Source organism: Bactrocera tryoni, chromosome 5 (genome assembly GCF_016617805.1).
Source record: "Bactrocera tryoni isolate S06 chromosome 5, CSIRO_BtryS06_freeze2, whole genome shotgun sequence".
NCBI lineage: Eukaryota > Metazoa > Arthropoda > Insecta > Diptera > Tephritidae > Bactrocera > Bactrocera tryoni.
In genome coordinates this window covers 65,348,032-65,356,854 of record NC_052503.1, presented here as the reverse complement: position 1 = coordinate 65,356,854, position 8,823 = coordinate 65,348,032, and positions in this window count along the sequence as shown.

The window sequence follows — 8,823 nt, the reverse complement described above, 5'->3', positions numbered from 1 at the left end:
TGTCATTAGTTTTGACTAACACATTGCCTTATTGGAATTTACGTTTTAGTTACTATTTTTGGTTAGGTTTTTCCCAGTAGTGGTGGTGGTGCAGCATTTCCTAGACACATATGTGGATATTTGAAACATGTGGGATATTTGGGAAATTTATCTAGTTAGGTGTCAAAATTAGTATCGAACTAACATACTAAATTTTCGCCTACCTTTGACTTACAATTTTCAAACTGAAGACTTAAGCAACGAACTTGCTGCTTTTGTGGGTTTGTTCGGGTTTTACCGAAATGTGAGTAAAGACATATGTATGTATGTACATTAGGGTGATTCAAAAAAAAAATTTTTTTCAATTGGTACTCGCAAAAATAGGTTCCTAGACACCTCTAAGAAAGCCTCACCAAATATGAGTTTTTAATTGTAACGGGAAGGTCCTCCGCCTAACGGTTTTCTATTTTTTCTTATTATCAGATAGAAAAATTTATATCTCGCTTCCAACTACTTGAAAAAAATATCTTGTTCCTTAGGTTTTGTAGGAAATTGAATGCTCAAAAATATGGTCTCTTATGATTTTTTTCGTAAACCCAACCGTTTAAAAGATATTAACGGTTGAAATTTGACTATTTTTGGAAAAATTTTTATTTCTTATGAATTTTATAACTCAATGAAAAAAATTATTATGAATAGATTTTTGGAGAGGCTTTCTTAGAGGTGTCTAGGAACCTATTTTTCAGAGTACCAAACGAAAAAAAAAAAATTTTTTTTTTGATCCACCCTAATATGCATTGATGTTTGACGATGAATATCTCGTAAACGCTTAACTTAATCGAAAAATCATAGGAGACCATTTTTATAGAGCAGTAAATTTCCTACAAAACTGTGAGTTTCATCATTCATAATAATTTTTTTTCATTGAGTTATAAAATTCATAAGAAATAAAAAATTTTCCCAAAAATAGTCAAATTTCAACCGTTAATATCTTTTAAACGTTTGGGTTTACGAAAAAATCATAATAGACCTTATTTGTAGAGCATTCAATTTCCTACAAAATCTAAGGAACAAGATATTTTTTTAAGTAGTTGGAAGCGAGATATAAATTTTTCTATCTGATAATAAGAAAAAATAGAAAACTGTATGTAGGAGAACCTTCCCGTTACAATTAAAAACTCATATTTGGAGAGGCTTTCTTAGAGGTGTCTAGGAACCTATTTTTGCGAGTACCGATTGAAAAAAAAAATTTTTTTTGAATCACCCTAATGTATATATATGTGATGTATGTATATATATGTATGTACAGTTCAGTTAGATATGCAAAAATGATGATATAAATTTAGTTGACACACAAATTTGACAATGTAGTCTTTTTAGTAGCTACATAGGTATTAGGATAGAGCAGAGCTCAATTAAAATTGCTTGAATTTTTTAAAGACCTTTTGTAACAAAGAAAATATAGAAACAAAAACGTGCTAAGAAGTGTATTCTATTATACAAAAACATTTGTGAAGTATAATCATAATTATTTCTGTTCTTTTTTCAGTCTTAAAACCGCATACTTTTAGTTGATATCTCATTGTTCAGGAATTACTCGACCAATTTTAACCAAATTCGGCTCAAAACATTATCATGACATTTTTATACATATTTATTATAAAAATGGGTGGAATTGAAATAGTCGCGCCTACCTTAAATATAATAGAAACTTAAATCCTTTATGACTCCTTCACTTCACAATATGATAACTCCGGCCATAAGTTCTGTTACAATTTCAGGGCGTTATAAAAATGCAATTACAGTAGCTTTTTTAATAAAATTAATTATATTTAATTATGACTATATTATTTGAACAATGCAGAGAAGTATTTTTTTAAATGATCGCCTTTTGCTTTAACAGAAGCCCACAAACGAGTCGGCCATTGCTCAATAACAGCACGCAAAGTTTCCATTTATATTGACAATGCTGTTCGCGTCAAAGATTTTTTGAGACTCTGACTTCAACTCTGACTACAAACTCTAGTCCAAATAATTTAAATCTAGACCTTCAGACGGCCCATCATATGCAACTTGGAAGCCAGAAATGTTGCATTTAATTCACTGCTGGGTGGTTTTTGCCGTGTTTGCTGAGGCAGAATCGTTTGGAAGTTACAATGCTCTCCATCAAAGAGCGTAATGCTTAAAAGCTTTTCCTCGTCTTCTAACCCATCTTGCTGGTAACTTTTTGATCCAAGTTTAAGCTCGTTCTCCAGGAAGTGAGAAGTGTAATGTCCTTTACAGAAGACTACCCATGAAACCAATAGAGCAACTGGATGGCGATCATTTTGCACCATTGTAATAACAGTTTTTGCGTAGATTTGTTTAGTTTTACTTATTAAAAGGGTCTTCAACTGTAAAAACTATTTCATCTATACAAATAATAGCTTCCTCTTTCGTGCCACTAAAAAAACTGCCAGCATCTGTTGAAACTTATTTGCTTCAAGAGTGTTGTTGCATATGATGACCAACAAACGGTTGGCTTTTATGTGGAGATAATCGCGAATGAGATGATCTGGTCGATATATTCATTTCTATTGACATAATTTTCTGTGTTCGCGTGCAGTTTTTTCTTCCTGTCATCAAGTTTAGACATTTAGAAAAAAACATATCTACAAGTATAGTATATCTTAGCAAAAGTATATGCACGTATTTTTTTTTGTTTGCGGGTGAGGTTATGGAAAATGCCTTCCGCATCGTCAGAGCTGTCATCACAACAACGGTATGTGCTCCCTGCAAGGTTACTAAAAACCAGCCCGTCTAAGGAACCGACGCCCACCCTGGAACCGCGTTTGCATTGCTTCAGAGTGGCGTTCCATTTTTCTCTTCGAGAGATTTACATCTGCGCACCTGCGTTCAGGTCCCGCTTTTTCAGCGTAGCAAAATTGTTGCATGCTTCTGGATAATCCCACAGTTTTTATCTTGCTACAGAATGACACTAATTAAATTGTGCACATTTATAGGACCAATCAGGTCTTCTATAGCAGAGCAACTTCATTGCCATCGCACACATTTAAAGAAGCGAGCTGTAGGTTATGCGAGTCAAAGCAATGTTTGCGTCCAAATCATGACCTGATTCAGCTTTTTTCGGGCATGCTCTGTGTTTCGGGCTGTGATTACTAGCCCATTAAATATGATTCGTCTGGAATTTAATTTTTTAGTATTCCGTCATAACTAATGTTCAACAGGTCTAGGCCCAAATTGGAGCCTTGTGCTGCTTTTGAACATTGAGTTAATCGTGGATTATATAACTTTTTTCTAAAGCGTCGATCATGTACGCCCATCTCGTGCTATTGAAGGCGTTTCGAACGTCTAAAGTCGCCAACAGAATTATTCGCTTGTATTGGGGGTACCCCAATCGCTGTGCGACTTCTACACTTCCAAGGAGGCTTTGGATAGCGCCTAGTGTTGACTTTCCAGATTCATTGATAGCCGATTCCAGTTTAGGTTTAAGTAGTAGTAAGTTGGAATCCACTTTGCCTTGCTGATTAAGACAAGTCATTGTTTCTTCCAAATTTCAGCAAATATTACAACTTCGAGGAAGGCGTTGTAAATGTTTAAGTGTACTGTTAGTCATTCTGCGGCGATTGTTTTGGGTATTTCTGGGATCCCATCCGTGTTAGGCGATTTGTTAGTTTTAAGTTTGCCAGCAGAATTGGGGAATTTCCGAAAGTCTTATAGCCTGTTCTGGTTCACTAATTCTTATTTCGTGCTTGGGAAAGTGTGCACTCACGATGACATTTATTCAGTCAGCTGGCTTGGCTTGAGCTCCGAGTTTCTTCATAACTATTTTATAGCCGAGTACCGAGGCATTTTTACTAACATTCTCGCATAGTTGCTGCCATTTTTCTCTTCTGTTTGCTTCGATGGCATACTTAAGTTTCTTTTTCGCCGCTTGATATTACTCGGTTTCTTCGGGCGCTGCTCCTCTGGGCTTAGATTTCGTGCATGATCTGTGTATGGACCTATAATATTAAATATATATTTTAGTTTATTGAAGAAAAAGGATAAATTACTCAACAAAAAAATATGAGTTTGCTTTGGTAATACCTTACCCTATCCCAAATATAGCCGATATAGTGATTTTCGACTTTCCTACGGTTTAATATTGATTTTGCTGCTACTCAACTTCAATCAGTTGCAATACTTCTAAAATACGAATATCTGCATGTTGTGTATTATTGCAACGAATGGCCTCATGTCTTACACTAACGCTTGCAATAACTTAGGTACATATAAATACCTAAACGCACACACACACACACACATCTATCACTAAATTGTTTTTTAACACTAAAACTATATGCAGAAATCACAACACCACCAGCCGTTGCTATGAAAAACAATCTAAAAGCTGCACCTGTTGCATGCAACAGCAAATCAAATGGCATCCCCAACAACAACAACAATATCAAGAAAATAAATAAATATTAACATTAACAGTCTGACAGCCAGTCTGTCTAGTAATGTGGCGCATCTTCTGCAGCGGACAACCCATCACAGTAGCAATAAGCCAGCATTGCTGCAGCAATAATGCATAACAACAACAACAACCAAAGGCAAATAGCATTGCCCGCAACACGGGTAGTTGCTTGAAAATCGAGTTTGAGTCAAGCATTTGCAATGCCATTTGGCGTTCAAGCTACATATAGGCACGGCAATATATTGACTTGCTTAAAAGTATAATAACAACAACAACATATGCAGCATAAAAGCAATTACAGCAGCTGGCGTTGGTATGTGATGTGCATACATATGTATGTATGTGCGTATGTGTGAATTCTCGACAATCACTGCCTGGCAAGCCCAATGCTGGCAGTTAAGCTCCTGCCGCCGCTGGCTGCAACTTTTGCTGCGCCTCAAATAGTCGCCAGTCACCATACACCAGCATTGCCCCCAGCACCAGCATCAGCAGTAACGACATCATCAAGCCGCCAGCCACCGTAGTCGCCACATTATTAACCAACAACAAAAACAATACAACCAACATCAGTCAATGTTGCAAGTTCAAGGCGAAATGTCATTACTGCAACTCGTTGTGGTGGCAGCGTTGCTGCTGGCGTCCAAACGATTTGCCTACTTTTCGTGCAATTTTCTATATTCCCTTTGTTCTCTTTCGCAAATCTTTATTGACTGTTGCATATATTGGTTTTCTATTAAAATTTTCAATAATTGTACTTGTTCGCTTTGTTGTTGTTGCTTTTCGGTGGCTGCGCGATTTTGTGCGCTCACTTTTGTAATTTATTGACGACGAATATTGGTTTGCTGCAGGCTGCTGTGTTGTTTTCACAGTCACTTCTAGCGAAGTAGATTGCTTTCGGTTGCGAAATTGCATTGAATTGCATTTGTGCATATTAGGGTGATCCTTTTCTTTATTTTTTTAAATAAGAATTTGAAGTAAAAGCGCGGTACTGCTATCCATTATATGTATATTATATTAGGGTGGTCTTTTTGACAACGAACACTGGTTTGTTTCGCGCATGTTGTGTTTCTACAGTCACTTCTGAATTGAACATATGCTTATTAGGGTTGTCGAATTTTTGTAATTTATTAAATAAAAATTTAAAGTTCAGTTTTTCATTTCAAATTATATTAAGTATGTGTTTGTAAATTTTGCCAACTGCTAACTTTTTAAATGCTTATTAGGGTGGTCCGTATGACACCGAATATTGATTTGCTTCAGGTTTGTGTTGTTCTCACAGTCACTTCTAGAGATGTACATTTTTTTCTACTGGAAAATTTCATTGAAATGCATAATCTTATTAGGGTGGTAATTTTTTTAATTTTTAGTTTAGAAATTGAATTCACAACGTGGTACTGCTATTTATTATCCATTCAAAATTTGTATTATCCATTTAAAATTACATGATTTATGATATGAATTTGTAAATTAGGGTAGTCCGTTTTTTTCCAAATGGTTTTATAAATATTAGGGGTGTTAATTTGTTATCGAATATTTGTCAGCTGCAGGCGTGTACTGTTTTTCCCGTCACTTCTAAGCACGTATTGTTTTCTCAGTGGTAAAATTGCCTTGAATTGAGTATATGCTTATTAGGGTAGTCAAATTTTCTGTCATTTATTCAACAAAATATTAAAAGTTAAGTTTTTCATTACAAATTACATTATGTATGTTTGTAAATTTTGCTAATTGAACATTTTTTCAATCTGTATTAGGGTGGTCCTTTTGACAAAGAATTTTTATTTGCAAGTGTTTTTCAGCATTTTTTATTATTTCAATATGTATTTTTTCGGTTGTAAATTTGCATTGACATTCATTCATGAATATAAGGGTGGTTAACTTTTTGAATGCTTATTAGGGTGTTCTTTTCGACAAGATGTATTGATTTGCTTGTGGCAGGTGTTATTTCAGCACTATATAAAAATATATTTTTTCGGTTGTAAAATTGTATTGACATTCAATTATTATATAAGGGTGGTTAAGTTTTTTGTAAATTTCTTAAAAATTTAAAATTTTTTATTATTAAAATTTTGAAGTGATACTTGGAGTTCAGAACTGACGTTTTTATAAATTACAGTGTCTAACAGTTAAAAATGTTTAAGTTTTCTCAACAAGCAGTTTGGTAATGGCTTGTCCTGTAATTCATTTTTATGTTTTATTTGTATTAGGGTTGTTAAAAATCTATCAAAGTTCTTCATTCTCCTCTTTATCAGCTATCCATTTATTTTTATTTACTTCTAAAATAAACCGTTCTCCAGTTTTTGTTGCAATAAGTGCAATGTTTTTACGAATTTTTTTAGACCACCCTAATAAAATTGGAAGTGTTTAAAATTTTCGATTTTTCTATATTATTTGTTTAAAATTATTTGCTTTGTAAGTGAAAAACTCAGGAGTCCTTCTTAAAGCTTGTCCTATAAAGCTCGTATGATACGCTTTCTTTGCACGAGGGTATGGTATAGGTACATACATATATATATTAAATTTCAACGAACGGTTGGTAAATTTTTATAAGAAACTTTTGTATGTCAAAGATTGTCCTTTACTGAAATGTGGAAATTTTTAACTTTTGATGATTCGTTGTAACTCTAGTCATCACATAAGGGGTAAAGTCTTGTAAAAAGGGTTATTCGGGCACTTTAAGTCATCTTCGGAAGTCTTCCGTCACACGAAATCTTATTAGAACAACGGTTTAATCTGTAAGCATTATTTGAAGCGAAAATTTCGGCGGAATCAGTGAGTTATCTAATTAGTAAGTTCCTATTAGCTGTAATGCTAAGTCTGGCCGAACGTCTCTTACTTATTTCTTCTGTCTATTTTCGAGCACTGCCCAGCACTATGTAAACACTTCAGTAACCCTTTATTTGCATATGATAAATTACTAAATGATTTACCTACCATCGCGTAAATAATCTCCCCTCAAGTCAAATATCTGTCAAGTCAATAAAAATGTTTGCTAAGCAGCCATAAAATTTAAATTACTACACAATTTCAATCAAACCGAGGTGTCAAGCTCACCCTCGAAATTTCACGAAGTCAAGCACTCGCACACTTTTGAGCACAAAAACGATTAACCTTCATAAAATTTTAATATGCACACCTCGGAAGTGTAAACAAATAAGGGAGGAAGTGAAGTGCGGAAGAAGGCAACAATAAAGGGAAGCAAGTCAATGCAGCGCTACTAACTTGTGGCTAAAGACTTCATACTGTCAGCTAAGGGAGGAAGTGCCACGGAAGTGCGCGAGCTGAGCAACCCCTGCGACGTGTGTTCCACACACTTCCGATTTCAAGTGGACTTCGCGTTGCGGCGTTGAATGGCGTTATGTCACTGACGGTGCGCAGGTCAGCAGCCATTTGGGGAAGTTTTTGCTATTCAGGGGTGAGTACGTGGCGCGCACAAGTCGGAAGTGGAGGGTGATTTGCTCGCATTCTTGCTTTGTTGTTGCCATTTTCGGAAGTGGCGAGGGAAGTCACTCAATTCACTTGTTGACTGATGGCGCTAATTTTGTTGATGGAAGCATGATATGTGTATATTTCAGGTCGGAAGCCTGCAACAAGTGTGCAGCACTTGAATTTCAATTGTGTTGGGTCAATTCAGAGGGGAATTTCTAACTTTGAAAATATGTGCAATTATGTGGTTTTGAATTAAAAGTGTAGCTATTATGTGGGAGAATGAAATGTGAGTAAACTTGTGTAAGAAGTTGATGGAAGGATATAATTTGGACCGCCAGCGAATTGAATGTAAATGAAGAAGAGATAAAGAAAACGTCAAAATTTGAAGTAAGACCTGTCCGTTTTGGAATAGATCAAGCTGCGTCTAAGAAAGTAGGAACTGAGTAAGTTTTTTCACCTTGGACTAAAACCGAAAGTACATATAACCAGCAAGTTTATTAACTTTATAGTATATAGCCAGGCGACAATTAAGCCTATCTGCAGCATCAGTCATATATCAATGAAAGTACATAAAAAGAAAGACGAGTTGACCCCTTTGTGGCAGTCTCACATTATTCAGCTCTTTCAAGAGTGGCTCCATCGTTTTAGAGTCTAGAGAAACACCTCAGATCATGGATTAATAGCAACAGTTGTCATACCCCAAATGTACTTTAGGATGGTGTTTTTGGCAGAAGTGCCAAGCTTGTAGGTATTACCAAAGTGCATCTACATCCACCGCCAGAAAGAAAAGAATAATTGGCGGAATGTAGAGCATGTGTGATGATGAATAGCTAGAAAGTTTGCTCAGTGAATGTCTAGCTTTCAGTCGATTAAGCGGGATTCCTCCCAATTCTCTCAATTTTTTAACTAAAAAAGATATTGGACACATAGGAAGCCGAATGAACTCAACAGAAACT